The sequence below is a fragment of the Argiope bruennichi genome, chromosome X1 (assembly GCF_947563725.1).
Source record: "Argiope bruennichi chromosome X1, qqArgBrue1.1, whole genome shotgun sequence".
Classification (NCBI taxonomy): Eukaryota; Metazoa; Arthropoda; class Arachnida; order Araneae; family Araneidae; genus Argiope; species Argiope bruennichi.
This window is the reverse complement of record NC_079162.1, coordinates 43,099,990-43,126,184: the sequence shown is the minus strand read 5'-3', so window position 1 is coordinate 43,126,184 and position 26,195 is coordinate 43,099,990. Positions and strand designations below refer to the sequence as shown.

The window sequence follows — 26,195 nt, the reverse complement described above, 5'->3', positions numbered from 1 at the left end:
GTTCGGTTGGGTGGTAAGAGTTCAAAGTAGACAATTCCTTTGTAATCACACCAAACTGATAACAAAACCTTCTTTTGATGAATATCAGCTTTTGATGTTGTTTGAGTTGGTTCACCTGGCCTGCTCCACGATCTTTCCCGCTTGATATTGTTGTAAACAACCCATTTTTCATCGCCAGTTAACAGCCGTTTTAAAAATGGATCATTTTCATTACGTTTCTTTAGCAAATCGTAGCTTCTAATGCGTTGCTTTAAATGCGTTTCTTTCAGTTCGTGAGGAACCCATGTATCGAGTTTTTGAACATAGCCAAGTTGTTTTAAGTGATTTTCAATGCATGTATGTGACACATGAAGCTTCTCTGCAATCTCATGTGTTGTACTGTGACGATCCGAATCGATTATTGCTTTGATTAGGTCGTCATCAACTTCAACTGGACGACCAGAGCGTTTTTCATCTTTGAGTGAAAAATCACCAGAACGAAATTTGGCAAACCAATTTTGACACTGCCGTTCTTTTAAGGCTTCGTCCCCATAAACAGCACATAACTTTTTATGAGCTTGCGATGCGTTTTTCCCTTTGAGGAAATAAAAAAGCAAAATATGACGAAAATGTTCCTTTTGATTTTCCATTTTTCAACGAACGCCAAACGAAAACTAAGCCACCGATCAAAAAACTTTTTTTATTGATTGACAGCTGAATTGTCAACTATCAAATGACAAAATGTGTTTTACATTTGTACTACGTCTGCAAACCTAAAAATTCAACTGAAGCCATCTATGAGTGAAATCCGCAATTACTTAGTTGCCAACCCAATATTTCTTTGAGTGATGCGAAAATCATTAGGCACAGAATACAAATTTTCGTTGAATCTAGAGCTATCAAATTTAGAACATATTTATTTCTTGGACAGTAGGTGTTCACTAAAGAAGCAATTTTTCATACTAGCAGCCTTTGCAAAATTTTAATTTAATTTGTAATTTAATTAATTAAATATTAAAAAGAATATTTCGAGCATGGCACGAAAACAATTTTTACACCATCTTAAAATTTGAAAAATTAGCCTTTCAGCCACATTCATTTTATTTCCAATTTTTTTCTTTCATTTTAATACATTTTTCAATATTAATTTTAAATACAATTTGTAGCAACAATTCTTATAAATATGAAATTCAAGTCAATCTGATTGCTTCATTAAATATTTTTTTTTCATTCGAATTCATCAGAAGAATAGGGGAAAAAAATCACGAGACAAAAAGAAAAGGGGAGAAGATAAATAAATCTTCCAAGCAATAGCAATAAAGAGATATAATAGTAAAATTGATTTAATTTTCATCAGAGAAGCTAAAAAACTGAGTTGAAAGAGCTTCAGAAACGATAACAATATTTATCATTCTACATTCTAAATCAATATCATCTCTTTCTAACTATATAGTATTAATGATATATATTGCATTTTACATGCAAAAATCGCTATACAAAAAGTTAGTACTTATTAAAAAAAATAGAATAATTTGGAAATATTTTCAAAGAGAAAATATCTAAGGTGTTTTAAAAGAATCAATTGAAAAAAAAAAGTAGAAAATGAGAGACGAAAAGAAAATTGATTGCAAGTACCTACGAAAAGCATTATCGATTGCAAGAATCAGCGAGTCGTGACCAAAAGGACAAATGGGGAATTCCAAAAATAACCTCCACTTATCGTATGAGAAGTGTTTTTTCTCCACATTTGTGATGATTATACGCTTTTGGTGCATTAGATTTACGCACGCAATGTCTTACTTAAAAATAGGAAGCAATTCAGACGATATAAAAAAATTTTACTTAGAGAAATAGAAAAGTACCCTTAAAAAAAAGAAGAAATTGTTCAATGATCAATGATTGACTTTTACACAATACATATATCACGCAGAATGTTCAGAATGTCGAGGGGGGGGGATCTTAATTTATTTATTTTCAAGAATAGTGCATTTTTTGTAGACATAATTTCTCTTTTTAGATTAACTTTTTTGCACTGAAATCTCGCAAATTACAAGCTAATAGTGGAAAATTAACAAATATTTGAAACAAGCTGATAAAACTTGATATTTCAGACCACACTAGCTTGCTCTCAATCACAGAAATAGCTTTTTGTGAAGTCGAATTTAATAAAGCTGAACTTTTCTCGCGTAATCTTGGACTCGTTTTCATGATTCCGATCAGAAATCTCAGTTTACATTTAAAAATAAAACATCCTTTTAGATAAGATATGCTAGAAAATAGAGTTTACATTAGTTTTTGTAAAAATTCTCTATCATTAAATAATGTTTAATTTTAAAGAACAAATTTAAGCATTACACGTATTTTCTACAGTTTAAAAAGGAAACCATAATGGAAACCAGAAAAGTCATATTATTAAATAACAAGTTTTTTGGTTTGGTTTGGTTTGGTTTGGTTATATTAACGTCCCGTTTGAAGCAACACTAGGGCTATTTTGGGACGGACCTTGTAATTTTGAACCACGGTCAGATGACGAGGACGACACCTGAGCTGGCACCCCCCTCTCCACACCAGCGGGAGGACGTTTGGTCATGACGGATTTATCGTGCAACAGACCCCCGTACACGACGGTTCTTCGGTGGAATCGGGTTACGAACCTGAAACCCTCCGGTTCCGAAGCCGAGACCTTACCACCAGGCCACCGTGGCCCTATTAAATAACAAGATTTTTTTCACTAATCCTTTAGCCGTCATGCTTATGCGTCATATGTGTATTGGATTAACAATTCCCAAACTTATAAGCTAAAATTAAATCACCGAAAAAAAAAACCTATAATCAGTTATAAAAATTACGCATATTCCCCATCACCTGTTTCTTCAATGGATTCACAGCTGAATCAGGGCAGCAGATTTTTGTAACGGAAGGTGTCATATATTTAGATGGAAGAGAAAACAAAACAGTTAGAGGAATAATTTGGGATGCACACTGATTTTCATGTATTAATTTTTTTTTTAATTCATTAGCAAGCAGATCTGAATAAGCATAAATGTGGTAATCATTCCTTTACTGAAAATCATTCAGGTAGTGACTGCAAAGTAAGGAGAAAACCCTTTATCCCTTTTCTTTATGTATCCAATCTTATCTTTATCTTTTCTCAAGAATTGACAGGTAAACTTATTTTTTAACATATCATTTGCACTATGCAAAACATTTCATTTATATGCATTTCGCTGGTGAAAGGAAACGAATTTTCTATAAAGAACATACTATATTTTATGTTTATTTATTAACCGGAAAATTTGTCTTTTTCATTGCTTAACATTAATCTACTGTTAACAAAATTTTATATGATATTAATCAAGTTTTGATAAAATGTTTCAGAACCATAGTTAAATCATATTCTATTTATTGCGAAATTATTCGCTGCGCTTGTGTTTTTTATCCGAAGATTGTAACTGATACTATATACTGAGCATGCAAAATCATGACAGGGGAACTAAGAGACTTTTCGCAACAATATATATATATATAAATATTTTTTCTTAACAAATGTACTATGATAAAATCCTTAAAATTAAATTCTTGATAACAAGTTTTAAGCTTCATAAATTTTTTTTTTTGACTAATGCTCTAAAAAACAAAATTAAAAGTAACAATCAAGGTTATAGGTAACGAGCAATTTAGGCAGAAGTAATAGGCTTTAAAGCTAATATCCATTAACAGATATTATTTAATACCAAAGGGATCGGTTCCCGGGTGTACCAAATATGAAATTATCAGGTGCAATCGAGTATCAGTATTAATCAACTCTTGATACAGCAAGTACCCTAGTCTCGACACAAGCGCGAGAACTCATACACATGGAGTACCCGATTTCATTCTGACGGGAAAAGAATCAAGTACAATCGAGTATCAATATCAACCTACACCTAATATAGCAAAAACAAATATCAACCCGGCCTTAATATGTAAAATATGTAAGTGTACAAGCCATTAAACAAATGAGAAACAAAAGGAGATACTACGGTCGAATCACGACAGAAACAATGGCAAATAGGACGGAGTAACAGGAAATCTTTAAAGTATTTAAAGTAAGTGCTTACAAAGCTATATGCATTTTGTATATTGTTTTTCACGCAAAAGTCCAAATGTGCCATTGTAAATGTGTATTTTATGAAATCTGTATTGCATACTTTATCTGGTGTATTCTTTTCTTTACTAAATCCTTGGCAAAGAATTCTCTAAAGCAGTCGTTCTTAGCATTTGCCAGTTCATGTTCCAATGCAAAAATGACTTGTTCTATTCCTGCCTTATCCTTAATACTAAGTTTAGGAGAAGGATTATTTTAACTAATTTTGATAAGTTTTAAATTTTCGACATGTCGGTAAACCTAGCTTTAAAAACTTTCCGAGACATCCTATGTATAACATTTTCAGTGGCGTTGAGGTTTTATATCAGAGCCTATATTACTAAAATTCAATATAATCTCAGATTAACTAATTTATTAAACAACTAATACATCTAGCAAGCCAGCTATCCATCGATAAGAAAAGAAAGAACAGGAAATGGAAATCTTTGTAAATTGTAATATCTTACCAGTCGATCTGAACTGAAAATTATAAGAAAACAAAAATATTTAATTAAAAAGTTCTAAAAACTCTGCCTTGAAAAATCTACCTATAGAATTAGAAATTCAATGTAATTTTTTTTTTTAATGCAAGATGAAAATCGACAAAATTTAAAGGCATATAGATAGTAATGCTACAGATATGGGAATAAATACCAGACAATCCAACTAATCTCCCAAATGTTACAGAAGTTGTTAAATTTGAAATTTTTTTAATGCATATAAAATGAATAAGTTAATAGTTTATCATAAAAATTAAGAGTGATGCATTAGGAGAGATGAGTAACATCTGAATATAATAATTCTTGAATTTGAAATGAAAAACATGAAAATCAATTATGCTTCCAGTGGAACAAAATACATATTTTTACTGGGTTATATGTAACTCTTCTTTAATATATGATACCTATTAAGTAATAATACATGAGGAATCTGATATACTATCTATTATTAAGAAAAACACATCATCATAAGGACAGGATGTTTCAAAAAAGTTGATTACTACATTTTCTCTTAGTTTCCGTGGTATTACATTGCGTTTATATGCACACGAAAGTACAAACCTTTAGACGGTCAACCCTTTGACAGAAGGCTTAAAATATAGTAAGAATCTACACATTGTAGATACTTTATTTATGTTTACTTTTTGTAATTATCGGATTCAATTGTCATCAGGCATACAGACTTCTTCTAAATGAATTTCCTTCAAATTTTGATAGAAATCTACAAAAATTCCATATACCAAATTTCATTCGTCATTATGTTCACAGATGGAAGGACAGACAATATCAAAAATTCAGATAGAAAACATTACGAATCAAAGTAAAAAAAAAAAAAAAAAAAAAAAAAACGAGATTAATTCTATAACACACCAGCAGATAGCAGTATACACAGAAATAGGGAGCACCCATTTCCTAAATCACTTTGTCAAAATAACACACTATATGTATCGGTAACAGTGTAATTCAAGCTTTCGTGACAAGATTAATTATCTGCTTTGCGATCCATGAATTAAGTGCGAAAGTGAAATTTTGTATAAAGCTAGGCAAACTCGCACCAGACACTGCACATGATGCAGTGAGTTTAAGGCAATGCTGCCATGAGTCATGCATGATGTTTTGAGTGGATCGTGCTCTCTTCACTGGAAGACGATGAGAAATCCGATGAGAATCGCAGGTGTTAAGACACATTTCGAAAAGTGAAGTTTCCGTACACATTCCAAAAATGACGAAAACGGTGTATTTCGGTGCAAGGAAACTTAAATAGCAACAGTGTGTCGACATAAATAAATAAAAGTTTCTTGCCAAAAGTGCTTGTCTCGAAATTTTTTATAGTTCTTCGCATATATCTACTACATATTGACAAATTACAATTAATTACATTTAATGGTTTATTTATGTACTATAAAAATAAAAAAGCTACACCAGTGCATTGAAATATTTAAAGAAAGCAAGAGAAAAAAAAAACCTATCTTCTTAAAAATACAGGGTGTTTAAAATTAACACACTAAGCACAGGCGGTTTAACACTGGTGCCTCAGTGGCAATTTCATAGCATTGAATTGAATATGCACCTGTGCTCAATGTATTAAAGTTTTCCCATTCAGATTTAACATCAAACTTAATCATTCATCAAAAAGGTAGACAGCTTAATAAAGATATGGTAAAATCATCTAGAAGAAAATAGTTCCAAATATGACCACCATGTGCGTATTACAGTGAAATCCTGTAGCACATGTGAATACTTTTTCTCCTCGAAGCGACGCAGCAGCCTTTGTATAATTTACAAAAATTCCAGAAAACTTGTTTTCCGTTTACGATACGGCGCTTTATTAATTAAATTGTTTTTTAAAAAATAATGCCGATTCTGTACCTGTTACTCTACGGAAATTTCAGTACTTGAAGAAATATCATATAGGTGGAAGCAGTTTTAAATTTTCAACTCAACACCAATGTCCTCTGTGTACTCGATATGATGGATAGTTCAAGTGCACTGTATATAACATTCTGCGGAATATCCTCCGATATTATTCCTAACAAATTTCAACTAGATAGCAGTTACTTTCAGATGAGTTTGACCAGCTTCACGCTCGCAGTAAGGTCGATTTAGAATGACATTGTTTCATTGTGTGACTAGAAAAGGTGCATTTTTATTTGGATGGTTTGGTGAGTATTCACAACTGTCGGATTTGAAGTTCATAGAATTCGTTTTTGATCCTAGAAAAGGGTTGATACGTTGTGGATTTAATTGCATCATTTTTTTAGAGGAGTAAACATATGCAGGTTCAGACATGCTCACTCAACATGCAACTATGTGAGAAAATTATTCCAACTTTGGAATTATACATTTCGCACCAACAATTTTTATGCAAAATAGACTCCACTGCACAATACATGGTAAGTTTTTTTTTTTTTTTTTTTTTTTTTACAGAAGAACGTGCATTATCGCTCTTTCGTCATGTCTGACCTCTCCTTTTCTCATCTATCTGATTTTTGGCTTTGGATAAATTAGTAATAAATAGTAAACCAAGATGTCCAAGAACTTCACACGATTTTAAAAATAACATTTTGCAACCCACGTATAACACTGCCAAGTACACACTTTGACCAATTATGGAATATGTCATCATGGATTTCTGATAGAAGCAAGCAATGATGGCCATCATTTAGAACATTTTCTGTTGTAATTAAAATTGCACCAATAAAAAATGCAAATCAATAGGTAAATTATTAATAAAATTCCCTTAGTGGCTATATTTGGTGTTATTTTTATGGATTCATTTCTTTTCTTACCCCACTGAATTTCATAAAGCTCCACCTTTTTTGATAATGTTTACGCCTATAAGCATTTCTGAATAGTGAAATATTTATTATAGACATCCTGTGTATAAATAAAAAAAAAAAAAAATCAACTTTATCTCGGGCATTTTTAAAATTACATGTTCAATCTATAGTTATACTACGAAAATTAATGATTAATATACAATAAAATATAATAAATTGTAAAATAATAATTTTTGAAAAAAATGGTAATAACAGCAGACACATACAGCTATTTCACAATCATTTATTTATCAGAAACTATACTAAATCCACAGAGAAAGATAATCAGAGGTTTCAAGAGTTTGATAAACGATCGCAGTATCCCCAGTCGCAGCTTTCTTTTGCAGGAAAATGTTCTTTTTGACAAGATTCTGGATGAGTATAATTTAGGATACTTTCAGATCAGCGCAAGTATGTTTAGACAAAATTAAATTTTTATTCATTTATATTTTATTATATTTTAGAATTAAGAGAATTACGAATTATTTAATTTTAGAATATGTGTTTCATTTTTGCATAAAGCACATACCACTTTCGTTTTTGGTACAGAATACTTATGGCATTCATCAAATGGATGGATATTTTTAACATGCATATTTTCACTGGTTTTATTAAAAAATCCATATTATATATTTTAAAAATGTTAAAACTTGTTATCTTTAGTAAAATGGGCAATTCGTTTTTATAAATTTCTAAGTTCATATAAGTGCATATATTTTTTTAAATTCTTTACTATAAATATTATAGACTTATGAAATTAATTTAGAACAATTTGCTAAATACCAAAAATAGTCAATTTTAACTATGCTCTGTCAATATTAAAATAGTGTATTGTCATTATTAATTCACAGATATACAAAATTAAAAAACTCCTAAGTGAGAATATATTTCATATGCAAGTCTTCCAAATATGAAAATAGATTAAATAAAATTGTTTAAAAATAAAATAGAATGTTCTTCATATTTTAATTTCATTAATCATTCTTCACATTAATAGAATAACTATAATTTAAAATGATTTATTTATTATAGCTAAACATGGAAATTTTGAATGATGTTTATATACATCAATTAGAATTTGCTTTCAAGTTTGGAAAAAGTAGTGAACTTCGCAAGTGATTATTAAAAATTTTTTTACTTTAAATAAGAGTAATCATTAATTTATTAAAAAGAAATTACTGTTGAAATGAAAAAATAATCTGAGAGCTAGTATGTGAATGCCATAATTAATAAAGCTTAATCAGTGTAGCCAGTCAACCGGGAATCACCAGGGAATTCGGAGAGGTCGGGAAAAATCGGGGGAATTTATCATAACACTGGAATTTTTTTTATAAATCGGTAATTTATATCGAACAAGATAATTTGCTGGTATTTTTTCATTAATAGAATAAAACATCATTGTCAACTAATAAAAATCAAACTTTTACAGATAGTCTCAAACAGATTTTTTCATAAGTAGAATAAAACATTATTGTCAACTAATAAAAATCAAACTTTTACTGATAGTCTCAAACAGATTTTTTCATAATTAGAATAAAACATTGTCAACTAATGAAAATCAAACTTTTACTGATAGTCTCAAACAGATTTTTTCATAATTAGAATAAAACATTGTCAACTAATGAAAATCAAACTTTTACTGATAGTCTCAAACAGATTTTTTCATAATTAGAATCAAACATTGTCAACTAATGAAAATCAAACTTTTACTGATAGTCTAAAACAAATTTTTTCATAATTAAAATAAAACATTGTCAACTAATGAAAATCAAACTTTTACTGATAGTCTCAAACAGAATTTTTCATAATTAGAATAAAACATTGTCAACTAATGAAAATCAAACTTTGACTGATAGTCTAAAACAGATTTTTCATAATTAGAATAAAACATAGTCAACTAATGAAAATCAAACTTTCACTGATAGTCTCAAACAGAATTTTTCATAATTAGAATAAAACATTGTCAACTAATGAAAATCAAACTTTCACTGATAGTCTAAAACAGATTTTTTCATAATTAGAATAAAACATTGTCAACTAATGAAAATCAAACTTTTACTGATAGTCTAAAACCAATTTTTTCATAATTAAAATAAAACATTGTCAACTAATGAAAATCAAACTTTTACTAATAGTCTCAAACAGAATTTTTCATAATTAGAATAAAACATTGTCAACTAATGAAAGTCAAACTTTCACTGATAGTCTAAAACAGATTTTTTCATAATTAGAATAAAACATAGTCAACTAATGAAAATCAAACTTTCACTGATAGTCTCAAACAGAATTTTTCATAATTAGAATAAAACATTGTCAACTAATTAAAATCAAACTTTCACTGATAGTCTAAAACAGATTTTTTCATAATTAGAATAAAACATTGTCAACTAATGAAAATCAAACTTTTACTGATAGTCTAAAACAGATTTTTTCATTAGAATAAAACATTGTCAACTAATGAAAATCAAACTTTCACTGATAGTCTAAAACAGATTTTTTCATAATTAGAATAAAACATTGTCAACTAATGAAAATCAAACTTTCACTGATAGTCTAAAACAGATTTTTTCATAATTAGAATAAAACATTGTCAACTAATGAAAATCAAACTTTCACTGATAGTCTAAAACAGATTTTTTCATAATTAAAATAAAACATTGTCAACTAATGAAAATCAAACTTTTACTGACAGTCTAAAACAGATTTTTTCATAATTAGAATAAAACATTGTCAACTAATGAAAATCAAATTTTTACTGATAGTCTCAAACAGATTTTTTCATAATTAGAATCAAACATTGTCAACTAATTAAAATCAAACTTTTACTGATATTCTCAAACAGATTTTTTCATAATTAGAATCAAACATTGTCAACTAATGAAAATCAAACTTTTACTGATAGTCTAAAACCAATTTTTTCATAATTAAAATAAAACATAGTCAACTAATGAAAATCAAACTTTTACTGATAGTCTCAAACAGAATTTTTCATAATTAGAATAAAACATTGTCAACTAATGAAAATCAAACTTTCACTGATAGTCTAAAACAGATTTTTTCATAATTAGAATAAAACATAGTCAACTAATGAAAATCAAACTTTCACTGATAGTCTCAAACAGATTTTTTCATAATTAGAATAAAACATCATTGTCAACTAATGAAAATCAAACTTTTACTGATAGTCTCAAACAGATTTTTTCATAATTAGAATCAAACATTGTCAACTAATGAAAATCAAACTTTTACTGATAGTCTCAAACAGATTTTTTCATAATTAGAATCAAACATTGTCAACTAATGAAAATCAAACTTTTACTGATAGTCTAAAACAAATTTTTTCATAATTAAAATAAAACATTGTCAACTAATGAAAATCAAACTTTTACTGATAGTCTCAAACAGATTTTTTCATAATTAGAATCAAACATTGTCAACTAATGAAAATCAAACTTTTACTGATAGTCTCAAACAGAATTTTTCATAATTAGAATAAAACATTGTCAACTAATGAAAATCAAACTTTGACTGATAGTCTAAAACAGATTTTTCATAATTAGAATAAAACATTGTCAACTAATGAAAATCAAACTTTCACTGATAGTCTAAAACAGATTTTTTCATAATTAGAATAAAACATAGTCAACTAATGAAAATCAAACTTTTACTGATAGTCTCAAACAGATTTTTTCATAATTAAAATCAAACATTGTCAACTAATGAAAATCAAACTTTTACTGATAGTCTAAAACAAATTTTTTCATAATTAAAATAAAACATTGTCAACTAATGAAAATCAAACTTTTACTGATAGTCTCAAACAGAATTTTTCATAATTAGAATAAAACATTGTCAACTAATGAAAATCAAACTTTGACTGATAGTCTAAAACAGATTTTTCATAATTAGAATAAAACATAGTCAACTAATGAAAATCAAACTTTCACTGATAGTCTCAAACAGAATTTTTCATAATTAAAATAAAACATTGTCAACTAATGAAAATCAAACTTTTACTGATAGTCTCAAACAGATTTTTTCATAATTAGAATCAAACATTGTCAACTAATTAAAATCAAACTTTTACTGATATTCTCAAACAGATTTTTTCATAATTAGAATCAAACATTGTCAACTAATGAAAATCAAACTTTTACTGATAGTCTAAAACCAATTTTTTCATAATTAAAATAAAACATTGTCAACTAATGAAAATCAAACTTTTACTGATAGTCTCAAACAGATTTTTTCATAATTAGAATCAAACATTGTCAACTAATGAAAATCAAACTTTTACTGATAGTCTAAAACCAATTTTTTCATAATTAAAATAAAACATTGTCAACTAATGAAAATCAAACTTTTACTGATAGTCTCAAACAGAATTTTTCATAATTAGAATAAAACATTGTCAACTAATGAAAATCAAACTTTCACTGATAGTCTAAAACAGATTTTTTCATAATTAGAATAAAACATAGTCAACTAATGAAAATCAAACTTTCACTGATAGTCTCAAACAGATTTTTTCATAATTAGAATAAAACATCATTGTCAACTAATGAAAATCAAACTTTTACTGATAGTCTAAAACAGATTTTTTCATAATTAGAATCAAACATTGTCAACTAATGAAAATCAAACTTTTACTGATAGTCTCAAACAGATTTTTTCATAATTAGAATCAAACATTGTCAACTAATGAAAATCAAACTTTTACTGATAGTCTAAAACAAATTTTTTCATAATTAAAATAAAACATTGTCAACTAATGAAAATCAAACTTTTACTGATAGTCTCAAACAGATTTTTTCATAATTAGAATCAAACATTGTCAACTAATGAAAATCAAACTTTTACTGATAGTCTCAAACAGAATTTTTCATAATTAGAATAAAACATTGTCAACTAATGAAAATCAAACTTTGACTGATAGTCTAAAACAGATTTTTCATAATTAGAATAAAACATTGTCAACTAATGAAAATCAAACTTTCACTGATAGTCTAAAGCAGATTTTTTCATAATTAGAATAAAACATAGTCAACTAATGAAAATCAAACTTTTACTGATAGTCTCAAACAGATTTTTTCATAATTAAAATCAAACATTGTCAACTAATGAAAATCAAACTTTTACTGATAGTCTAAAACAAATTTTTTCATAATTAAAATAAAACATTGTCAACTAATGAAAATCAAACTTTTACTGATAGTCTCAAACAGAATTTTTCATAATTAGAATAAAACATTGTCAACTAATGAAAATCAAACTTTGACTGATAGTCTAAAACAGATTTTTCATAATTAGAATAAAACATAGTCAACTAATGAAAATCAAACTTTCACTGATAGTCTCAAACAGAATTTTTCATAATTAAAATAAAACATTGTCAACTAATGAAAATCAAACTTTTACTGATAGTCTCAAACAGAATTTTTCATAATTAGAATAAAACATTGTCAACTAATGAAAATCAAACTTTCACTGATAGTCTAAAACAGATTTTTTCATAATTAGAATAAAACATAGTCAACTAATGAAAATCAAACTTTCACTGATAGTCTCAAACAGATTTTTTCATAATTAGAATAAAACATCATTGTCAACTAATGAAAATCAAACTTTTACTGATAGTCTCAAACAGATTTTTTCATAATTAGAATCAAACATTGTCAACTAATGAAAATCAAACTTTTACTGATAGTCTCAAACAGATTTTTTCATAATTAGAATCAAACATTGTCAACTAATGAAAATCAAACTTTTACTGATAGTCTAAAACAAATTTTTTCATAATTAAAATAAAACATTGTCAACTAATGAAAATCAAACTTTTACTGATAGTCTCAAACAGATTTTTTCATAATTAGAATCAAACATTGTCAACTAATGAAAATCAAACTTTTACTGATAGTCTCAAACAGAATTTTTCATAATTAGAATAAAACATTGTCAACTAATGAAAATCAAACTTTGACTGATAGTCTAAAACAGATTTTTCATAATTAGAATAAAACATTGTCAACTAATGAAAATCAAACTTTCACTGATAGTCTAAAACAGATTTTTTCATAATTAGAATAAAACATAGTCAACTAATGAAAATCAAACTTTCACTGATAGTCTCAAACAGAATTTTTCATAATTAGAATAAAACATTGTCAACTAATTAAAATCAAACTTTCACTGATAGTCTAAAACAGATTTTTTCATAATTAGAATAAAACATTGTCAACTAATGAAAATCAAACTTTTACTGATAGTCTAAAACAGATTTTTTCATAATTAGAATAAAACATTGTCAACTAATGAAAATCAAACTTTCACTGATAGTCTAAAACAGATTTTTTCATAATTAGAATAAAACATTGTCAACTAATGAAAATCAAACTTTCACTGATAGTCTAAAACAGATTTTTTCATAATTAAAATAAAACATTGTCAACTAATGAAAATCAAACTTTTACTGATAGTCTAAAACAGATTTTTTCATAATTAGAATAAAACATTGTCAACTAATGAAAATCAAATTTTTACTGATAGTCTCAAACAGATTTTTTCATAATTAGAATAAAACATCATTGTCAACTAATGAAAATCAAACTTTTACTGATAGTCTCAAACAGATTTTTTCATAATTAGAATCAAACATTGTCAACTAATTAAAATCAAACTTTCAGACATACTCCAATATTTTTCATATTTTAAATTTATTTAATCTACACCAAAAGGCAACTTTTTCGCTCTATTACAAATTAAAAATCTAAAGTTGGTTTTATCGTTCCACCCTATCGTGCAGTAATTGAATAAAATAAATTAAAATGCATTGTTCTGAAGATATTAGAAAAATGTCTGAGAAATTGAAACAGCAGAAATGCTGGTCACCCTGTTAACAACCTGTGAAGTTTAAAAAAAAAAAAACTAATTTCGAAAAAGAGTAAATATTATTTTAAAAAGATTAAACTGTTAAATTACACGTCTATGCCTTAAATTATTAATGCATTTGAAAAATGTGATCATATTAATTTTATATATCAATTTATGTTTCAAATTTATTATTAAGGGAATTTAATTAATACAAAAAGTAAGTGAGAAAGGAACACAAATTGAAAAAAAAATGCTAGTTCAGAACTGCATTGTTTGGGCAGGAATATTGAAAATGGATAGTAAGAAATTATTTTTTCTTGAATTTTATAATATTCGCTGCAGGGAGAGAAACTTGATGGTTACATGGTTGTCACAACAATAAAATGTCAACTCTTTCCACTGCCTGATGTATTTACCATTAGTACCTATAAATGTGAAACCTCTGTGGCTACATCACATTTTCATTTCATAAGGGCAGTACAGAAATTTTTTTTATATTATATATATATATATATATATATATATATATATATATATATATATATATATATATTACAGTGAAAACCCGAAATCAGTCAAAAGTGAATTAACTAGGGAAAACGCGTTTTAACTGACAGCGCTAGGGAGAACGCGAATTCACTAGTGAAAACGCGTTCTAACTGGCAGCCCCAGGGAAAACCCGAATTTACAAGGAAAAATGAATTCTCATTAACAGTGTTAGGGATAACAATTTTATTCGTATTTTGACTGATTTGTTAGACCAAAAATTATACTTAGTAAAATAGTATTTGAGGAAAAATCCTATCATTGAAGAAAAAAAATACTTTGTTTGGATATTGTTTAAAGCAGTACCGTTATTGCAGATTATTTATTTCGACAAGGCAAACTAATGTAACACTTAGAATTGCAAAGAGAACCATTTTTCATACAGAAACATCTTTTTGAAGAACAATGTTTTTTATAAGAACAGTGGATGAACCCTTACCCAGTTCCTAAAACTCCTTTTCTTGTCGCTGTTCTCAGAGAAATTTCCTGATTCGGTACTTCTTCTTTAGTTGAGAAAATTTGCTCCGATACATCGAATTCAGATCTAAAAATCAGGGAATATGTTAAACTTTTGTATCACACTTGCACCCGGAATAGATATAATCTACTGTATAAATACTCGATCAATACCAATTTTTTACAGGCCATCTTTATTTTTTTCAAGCACTACACCGATGAGATTTCGCAAATAAACTTTTGCTCGATAAACATCTGGAATGGTAACAACAACACTTCCTCCAATATCAACCTCAGGATGTGTTGCATCGGATATCTTTTTCATTCATTTGGCTTGCTTTATTAAATTTTCTTAGGCTTCCTCTTTAATTAGGAAAATGTTGGTCGACTTATTAGCAAGCATATGCTCCCCTGATTATGCTTGTTCAATTTCTTGTTCTTATGCATTCATATCCTCAAAAATTTTCTGAAGTTCATCCACATCTTCGATATAATATCTGATGGCAAATTTGAGGTTGTCATTCCAATTCTTGGTTCAATCCCAAACATAGCTTTGTATGGTGATTGTGTAATTCCTGAATGTAGAGCTCTGTTTTTCATGAAAACGAAGACCATAGGACCACTTTACAGTTTTATCCTTCATCCATGAAGCCAAAATATTTTCTACGTCTTGATTGGCCCTCTCAACCGAACCCTGCGATTGGCTATGACGAGGCTTCCCATGAACAATCTTCAATTCTGACCAATACCTACGTAACTGCTCTATAACTGAATTTACAAACTTTCTTCCATTATCAGATTGCAGTATACAAGGAGCCCCAGATATTAAAAAGATATACGAAGTACTTGCAACGCAACCTTATCCATTCTTTTGCTCTGAAGTGGTCGTAGTAACACAAATTTCGTTAAATAGTCCTTAATAATACACTTAAATTCATTATCTGCCTGAGACTGCCTGTCAATCAAATCCACTTGGCAGCGACTATTCATTTCTGAGTGAATGATAGATTTAGAAACCAAACCTTTTTTTTTCATATTTTTTTTTCTATTGACATATTTTACACATTCATAAAAAATTTGTATCATCTCGGTGGTTATGTTAGCATATTTTCTTGAAGTTTCAATTTTAAGTCTGTCTCTACCACCATGTCCTATGGCCACATGTGCCCTTTCAATGACATCAAAAATTTCTTCAACTGGTAAGTAATATTTGATGGGCTCATTTAAAGAAATTAACTTTTTTATTCCACTGATTTCAAGAATGTCAAACCTTTTTAATCTGCGGTACTGAAAAGAAATCTTGCTAACGGCAGATTTTTTCTTTTTCAACCTCAGATAAAAGAATGTTGTAATCATCACGTGTCATCACATTTAAATTATTCTGTTTTTTCTGTAACAATTGTAATTGTTCAAGAAATCTATTTTTCCACTTTTTAGCGCAAAAAACATTAACATTTTCTTCATTCATCGTAAATGAATCAACCAGCACAAACATGTTCCAACAAGAATAAAATTGGACAACTGCACTTTCTTTTGGATATTTCACGAACAAGGAATCTAGATTCGTAAGGTTTAACCGGACAAAATAGAAAATAAGTAGAGAAAATCCAATCTTCTTAGCGCTGTAATTCGGGTTTTCCCTGTCGCTGCCAGTTAGAACGCGTTTTCCCTAGTGAATTCGCGTTCTCCCTAACGCTGTCAGTTAAAACGCGTTTTGACTGATTTCGGGTTTTCACTGTAATATATATATATATATATATATATATATATATATATATATATATATATATATATATAAATGGAAACCTTAACAAATGTAATAATTCAGTAAAAAATTAAACACACATTAAATAATGAATCGATCAGAAACAGAACAGGAACATGAAGAATTATTTGAAGATTTTGGGTTCATCATCCACTGTAAAGAGAGGAAAAAAAAATCATTTAAATTTCAATTTTTGACTTAAGCAAATAAAATTTGAAATTATTTTATCCAACTTTCTTTCATCAGTAAATAAATAAATATTACTTTTATTGAATTTAAATTCAGTACACTTAACTGATGAAATGAAACAAAGAACTTTAAAAAAGTAAATATTTCAAGATTATACTACAGCATAAATATCTAAAATAATTTAAGGGATGAATAGATGATTTTCTTACATTTGATATCAAGAATCACTGAAAGAGGAGTGAGGGTACTTGTTGTCGCTTATAAAACAAATTTTTATATTTGCAGATAAATGTTACCTCAAAAATGAATAATAATAAGAAATAAAGTATTTCTCAAAGAATGAAATATACACCATAAAAATTAATGTTGTCTTTAATACTTGTATAATATTTTTCATTTATATTCCAGATATAAAATTAGAGTATTTTAAAAACATGTAATACTCAGTATTTAATATCTTAAGCAATCTAGTTACACTAAAAATATTTATGACAGCAACAAGATGATTCTGCTCCAGGCACACATTTCTGAGTTTTTTGAACAGGCAATCAACTTAACAGCATTAGTCCAAAAAGGCATAGCAAATGACTAATGTAGAGTCGTCAACAATAGAAAAAAGGGGACACCTCTATAACTTTGTTATTTACTATCGCATCTATACAAATTTGGTGTCAATATTAATGACTCGAGGGGGCAAGTAATAAACTAACTGATTAACTGAGTTAATTAACTAATATTTTGAAATTTTTCCATTACGACTATCGATTTTTTTACTGAATTGATTTGTCGTAAGGAAATTAACCTCTCAATAAAATTTTACGGAATTCTGATGAAACTGCGAGAGTTATAGGTTATTGAAAAATAACGCTTCCAATGTTAAATGAATCTTATGAACTTATGGCGATATCTTCTAAGAAATTTTTCACTCGCCTAAAGAAAATTATCATATTTCATAAGGTCATGAAATAAATGCATAAATAATACATATAGATACCACAGACGATATAAAATTAGATAACACAGCAGACCGTCTCTTGGAATGTTAAATTAATTTTTTCTCTTTACAGGGAGTTATCGTTTGCAAGTAAATGAAATCCATACCATTTCATCCCATTCTGTAAAATAATTCCTGCTAAAATAGAGAAATTAATAGCACCTATTATTTATATACTTAATATTGAGCACACATTCGTAATTTTCTTTAAATAGGTGGAGAATATTTTTAAAATATAAAATCTTTCCTTCCTCTTTGCAATTGCGTTTATGAAAAAACATTGTTTTCAAATTTCTAGTTCGAGGAGGTATTGCAGCCTGGTAATATGCTTTGCCCAATTTGTTTGAATTTTTTTCTTGATTACATCAGCCATTGCATAACAGAAAGAATATCCAGCATTCAGTCATACTTACGGTAATAAACTAAAAAAATCTTCTATAAGATTAATAATTTTTTCCGCCTGAAAATAACAGTTCATTATTTTTAATAAACGCCGATAATTTCACTTTATTAAATTATCTTTACGATATTCGCATTTCCACAATATGCGACTTTTTAAGGGGGAAAAATGGGTTTAACAGCATATTTCATTGTCATAAAAATTACATATACAGCGGGGGGGGGGAGATTATAATTGAAGTTCCACTTTGAAATGGTACGTCTATTCATTCGACGATGTTAATTTCTTAGGGCGGGATCAACTAAAAAAGACTAAATGATGAATCAATTTTAAAAGTAATAAAATTTTTCAATATTTAAATAAAAAGAAAAAATATTTAATTTTGAAAAAACATACTCATATTAAGGATAAATCTGAGTCATGTAGTTTACTCCTCCGAAATTCCTGAGATAAAAACGCGAAAAAAGTCATTTTTCTATTAACGTTATCAGCAAACAAAATTAGGCATATCTCAAGAACTATCAACGAATTTCAGAACGAAGTTTGATACACATACCTAAAGAGACATGCTGAATCTAATTATTAAAGAATCTCGATTTCTGTAATGGACAAATTTCGAGATAGTAGTTAATTAGCTCTGTCAAACTATTTGTCAATTTCAATAAACATGTCCCTTTAATCCATTTTCATTAACACTTTTTTTATGATAATACGATAATAAATACAGAAGTGTTCCGTTTATTTTTTTTTTTATTTTTTTTTTTTTTTGACGATTGTACAAGAATGTACTGAGTTGACAATAAAATACATTAAATATCACACGGTTTTGAATATATTAAAAAACACACGGTCTTGAATATATTAAAAAAAATCGATTATTTACCTCTGAAAGTAAAGATTAATCCTTCATTAGAATTTTATTAGAAAGTTAATGGTACATCTTTACATGAATAAATCATTTTTATCAAATACAATTGGAAGAGTCACCTTCAAGGCAAAAAATAAAAACTTTCAAAAGGACAATTCAAAAAACATATCAGGAGGAAAGAAGATGAAGAAAGAGAGTACCAACTTGTTAAGTAAAAATTTCAAAGATCGCAAAATTAGCTTTCGATCCATAATCCAACATTTTGCAATGCTGGATTATGGATCGAAAGTGTTTTTGGAACCTTATCTGAGCAGAATTTTCTGTGTTATGTATTTGCTTCAAGTCATTTTTTAAATTTTTTATTGCTGTGTGAGTGTCTTATTTTTTTTTTTTTTTTTAATTTCCAATCACCATCGAGCTCTTAATGCTGAAAACTAAATATATGGAAAGAAAAACAGAAGAGCAATTTCAAGAAATGCAATAAAACGGAATGAGAGGGAGGGGGGGGTCTAATGGACTTGCTGCTCTTATTAAGATATTGAAAAAGAAAAGATATGTGATCAAAATACTTGGCAAAACAAAACCAAAAATTAAATGAAAGTTACAATTCTACAGAACAATTAAGGAAAAAAATTAAATTTGTACTTCCTATGAAGTGTTATTAAGTCATGAAACTGAATCAAGAGAGAAATTCTGAGCATTAAAAATTTTATAATAAAAAACGGAAGAATGCATCTGAAGTTGATAAAAAAAAGTTTATGAGCTTGATGAAATTTTAATGCCTTTAACCTAAATATTTTGATGCTAAAGTTACACCTCTCTCTGAACAATCTGCTGATGAAAAAGGATAAAAAATAAAACACAAGGTTCTAATATAAGAATTCTTTGCTGTACTAAGAAATAAGACAACGGCCATAAGAGGAGGGTTCTTTTTAATAGATTTAATGTACAGCCTATCTCCTATTGTTAAAAACAACATCCTATTTATGAATCAATAAAAAATCCGAATTGACAAATTGAAATAAAAATATATTTTGCATGGATTTTTATTATAACTGATATTATTTAGCTTAATAAATTTTCATTAATCAATTTGCAGACAGTAGACTTTTTAAAATCAACATGAAACTGAAATTTTACAACAGTAAAAGTATGGACAATGTTAAGATTAACTGAATTGTTATTCGTAAGTTGCTCAGACGGAAAAAATATTTATAGCTTGATAAAATGTCAAAAAACATGCTATTGTAAGAATTCGTTAAATACTTGCTTAAATAATTTAGATAATTATCACTTTATATAAACAGAGGCAAATTTAGTACCTTAATTCAACAGAAATGTGCTTCAAAATTTAAAGACAAATTTAAATGTTTCTCATTTTAAAGTTGCAACAGGTACATTATACAAATTTGGGCAACTTGTAGGCAAGATTTTTAAAAAGTGTTTTTAGATGCTATTCCTAAAAAAAATTATGAGGGTTTTATTGGTACAAAGGACATATTTGACTATACTGAATTGAGTATAGTGAGGAAACTAGATGTCTCAGCTAGAAGCCAAAGAATTCTAAAAATGTGTAAACAGTAATAATGAATAAAATGTCATTATAAAATTCAAAAGTTCATATGAATCAACACAAATATCCAGAAGAGACCAAGCCATGTGAAACGTCAGTTAACCCTTAACTGGGGACGTGCGGTCTGCGAGACCGCTAGCGATGGATTTTCTGTCACCCCTATTCTATTTTTAGCTCAATTGAATGGATTGATCCTGTAACTTCTTGTTTAGTGACCTTCAATACACATGCACTTTTTCAACCGATTTCAGCAGATGCTTTTTAAAATAATTCAGCTGTTTTTTCGAGCGCGGTCTAAGACCGCATCTCCCTGTTAGTGTCCCAGTGATAAACAAGGCTTAGCAGATGGCGCTAAAATTTGGACCCCGAAATATCATCCAATTTACTGATCCTTTTATGAAGCAGTGCTCCAGACACTTTTAAATGAAGCAGAAAGTGATTTTAGTGATAAGGATAATTATACAGAAGAGTTTTTCGATTAAAGTACGCATTCAACTGATTTTGATATGTATGTTCAAACATAATTATTTTTTCTAATGATAATGTATTTTGAAAAATTTATAAAATATATTAATATACCATGATATATATGTACAGAATTTATAGGTTGAATTTTATACTAGTTCTGAACCTGTATGTTTAAAATGCGCTAGAAAACCGTGCTATGAAAGTCACACAAGCCGATAAAAAAAAGGGCCAATTTTACCCATTGTCATTTTTTTTATTTTTCATATAATTGTAGAGTTTTACATTATATTGTCTTCTCTATACATTCATATATTGAAAAATAAATATGATTTAAAAAGTAAAAAGTAATATGCTTTTTCAAGAATATTATTTATTGTAACATGTAATTTGATAAGAAAATGTATGTTCCAACGCATTAACTATTTTCAATGATAATATATTTTGCAAAATTTCTGAAACATATCTATATATCAAGAAAACTATCTGCAAAATATGTTGGCAGTTTTTCATACTAATGCATTCATTAGAAAATTTAATTTGAGTGCACATGAAATGCGGTCTCGTAGACCGCACCTCCCCAGTTAAGGGTTAAAAGAAAATCTGTAAAATCTGTTGAAACTAAAAATTTGAAATCAAAGGATAGCTAAACATGCTAAGAAGATTTGAAGTTAATGTAGTTCTACATCATATGAAAGGAAAGAATTGTCATCTTTTAACACAGTACTTTTTAAATAGCAGTCATGCACAGAAGTGCTTAAGGCTATAAAATGTTTTAAAATCGACACACCAAAATGGACCTTTTTCAGTCTTTGTTTTAAAATTGCCTTGTCAGCACAGGTAGAGCTAATACGTGGCATTTTTTTTTTTAAAGATGCTGATCGGAAACTGATGACATTTCTTCAGTCGTTTTATTTATAATGTATTCGATTATAAATTCTTCAGCAGTGTTAATAGTTGGCTGATCTATTGGCATGGATTCACAGATAGAAGCAGGAAACTGAATGCGATTAACAACTTTTTATCATTTACTGCATGTGAAGAAGGAGCGGCATAACCATCTTATATTAAAGCAGCATTTGAGATATTTGATGTGGCGATTTCATCCAAAAAAATTAAAGATCATTAAAAAATTAAATAAAATACTTTTTCAACATTTGTTTCTTTATTAATATTATATTATTCTTTCATTCTAAGAAAGTCAGTGGAGGAAAAAGAGAAGCTTTTTCTTTCTGTAGCAGTATGGAAATCATTAAGATTTTATGAAGTTAGTTTTAGATAAGATAGGAAATCGATGTTGTATCATTCTGCAATAGTGTAGAAGTTGAAAGGGTAGATTTCTTAGTATGTGAAATTGACTGAGCAATTTGAATGGTATCATATACAGCAGCGGATGTCGATATTTTGTGGCCCTTGACAGCGCAAATTATACAGTCCCTCTATTAATAAAGTGGTTAATTTAAGTTTCACAATTTTAATATGTTTATGATTTATTTTAAGTTAATCATTTTTTTATTAACTTTGTGAAAACGTATTTGTTTTTATCTAATTATTAGGTCTTTAGATTGCCCTGTATACACGCTTTTTCACAAAGCGTGTATACAGGGTAGTGTTTATTTTAATAATTAAGTAAACGTAATAAAACATATATGACTTTGACCAATTATGCTTAATGCAGTATTAATTATACTAAAAATTATGTTAATATAATTCATAAAATTCGTATGTTTTACAAACTTATTTATTTGGAGTCTAAGGAAATATAGCTTTTCTATAGACCTGACTGCAGCCCTAGCAGTTTCACTGTCAGAAATCTGCTATTAATTACACATCACAGAATTTGAGGAATTATTAATTGCCAGAATTAGTGGACTTTTTTTCTGGGAAGCTTTACTTAACAGCATATGAATAACTGGTTCCAATGGAGGATTTCGAGTTTAACAATGAATTCAGCTTCAGGATATGAAATTAGTTATTAACTTTTTCAACTTTAACTGCCATTTTAAATTGCCATGAAGTACATAACTGGGAATAGAAAGCATGAAACCCTTTAAAATTAATACATTTTTCGACTGCAGTGTACAGAGAGCTCTCCTGATTTGCTTCCGCACAAGGGGCACAAGAGAGTGTCTAGCAGCAGCAAGGCACAATGGCCAAATCTCTGGAAGTTGAAACATAACAAAAGATTCAGTAAATAATATCTGATCGATAATTTCGTATATCAATTCCTCGCTGGAAATGACAATTTGCGAGGAATTTATTCGATCAGAACTAACAGCCAGTTAAACTTATCTGAGGGTTTTAAATCTAACAATTTTTTTTATTGCTATCGAGATTAGACTTTAGGCAGTAAATTGTCCAAATGAAGTTTCCGAGAGGATGCTATTTCATCAATAAAATCAGTTATACTCTGCTCGACCAATATAGTTGTAAATGTCTCATGTTTTGTAGAAACTTTTTTAATGACATAGAAAGTATTTAAAGAAGATTTGATTGTATTTTCTTCATAATATCCACTGAAAGGAATCTGTTCTTGACTTCCCATATGACACAGGAAAAAAAATTCAGATCCGATGCCTCTGACAATCACTGACTCAACAAGAAAAGGCAGCCACTGGCTTTGAACTTTTCTGCCTCGGCGCTTACTTGGTGCTCTCCGGAACTTAAGAGTCACCCCTGGAGACAGCCCCTATGATGAAAAGCCCAAGGAAGTGATACGTTAGCTTGATTCCAAGGAAACTAACCATTCAAGTGGCTAGTTACGAGCCGAATAAATAGAATGTGTACCACTCGTCTTATAGACGCTAAGCACGTTACACAAGTGGAGTTTCTGGCAATCAATGAGATGCAAGAAGCCAATAGAGAGACAAAAGCTTTTATGGAGATATCCCTCGTCTCTGTTGAGAGTCAGAAAGATAATATAGCGATGTATGAGGCAAAACTTAAAGGAAGTAAAAATCTCTGAGCTCCCTTAGATTGGGACACATGTTTATCCAATGAAAATGAGCCCCTGAGATGCTAAAAAATGATGAGCCTGAGTTTCAAATAGATTTGATAATAATTAGAAAGGGTTACTGAAATTAATATTCCGTTCAAAAGTTTGGCTTTTTATTATGAATTTCTAAAACCATATATCTTGCATTATAAGTTGTAGTTATTTCTTAAAACGTCGATTTTATTAATAAAATGCCATTGTTTTAAATAGTAGATTTTTAACAATTTACAATTATTCAAACAGCTGATGACGAAAGTTATATTTAAATGGGTGTGATTTGATTTATTTTTATTTTGAAATCTATCTTGATAATTACCATTGCGTCATTGAAAAATCGAAAGAATAAAGCAACACATGAACACACATATAAAAAAAGTAGAAACACCGAAAATAAATCTAAGGGAAGTCTCTATGATTGAAAGACTGACACAGAAAAGGAACGATTCAATAAAAAGGAATGCGGCTTCCTATAACACTTCAATTTTTGTAATCGTCGATGGAAGAAAAACAGACGCAAGTCACATCGCTTAGAAAGCAGGGTAGATGCAACGCAAAGTTGAAAAATGGAATGGAATCTGGATTGTTACATTGATCATCACGTTATATAGACCCTTTTTTCAAAGAATTTACCTAAGTAATTTTTATTTTTCTTTAAACTAAAATGTAGAAATGAATGATGTGCAAATGTAAAGAATTATATAAAATGGAAGAGCATAACAAATTTGCGGAAATGATCTCAAAATATCTTTGCATACATGGAACTCCGTCATTGCTTCACAATGATTTTCTTACACTGTTAAATATCAAATAAAGAGATAAATCACTTGATTAATTTTCATATCCTATCAGCATCAGACACACAGATCGACTAATGTTGAACCATTGTACATATTCTACTGCATTGATATTTACGAGGTATACAAAACTTTTCAAAATATTTGAAACGAAGCAGTGAATTGCATTTGGATACCATCTTTGGAAATTTTATTATATTTTGGAAAGTCTCAGACACCCATTAGGAGATTAAAAAGTTTGAATCTAATAAGCATCATATAATATTTTATTTACATTAAAATAATTTAATTTTCTGTTTGTCATTTATAAGTATGAAATCATTTTTCAATTGTTATATACAAGCAGAAAAATAATATAGCATAATTTGATTAATATATGTATATACTTTGTTCGGCTGTTAAATTTGAAAGTGACAAGAACACAGTTCCTTTATTAAGAAACTGGTTTATGGAGGTGCAAAAATAATTTCGTTAATTTAATAGAGAACTGCATATATATCACTTCAATTGACTCCCAGTTATTTCTATGCAAAACAATGGACATCCGTCCGATACTTTCCCAGTCCAAGACACATTAATTATATTATTGCACATAACAGCTCATTTTAATTAAAAATGAAAAGTTTATTTCTATTTTCTGATAGTCGCAAACGCTTTCATCTTTAAATGGTCGCGATGGGGTTATAATTCTATAGTATATTCTATCGATTTTGATAACACAACCAAATAAAATAAGAAAACTCAATGAGAAAAGCAAAAGAGTATTCTGTAAGAGAAAATCAAATTATATTATATCAAAAGTGGAATAAAATTTAATAAAAAATTGGATTGATCTATTTAGCATGTATAATTTCAG

At 28.6% G+C, this 26,195-nt stretch overlaps 1 protein-coding gene across 1 annotated transcript in view; it reads right to left on the bottom strand.

Moving 5' to 3' along the window:
• Positions 1-17,045: 17,045 nt before the first annotated feature.
• The window catches only part of LOC129958220 (pyridoxal phosphate homeostasis protein-like), a 30,143-nt gene continuing 20,993 nt past the window's right edge, over positions 17,046-26,195 (bottom strand). The window contains exon 8 of the mRNA XM_056070503.1: positions 17,046-17,214. The gene's annotated coding sequence lies outside the window, so the exon portion shown is untranslated. The remainder of the gene's footprint in view (positions 17,215-26,195) is intronic.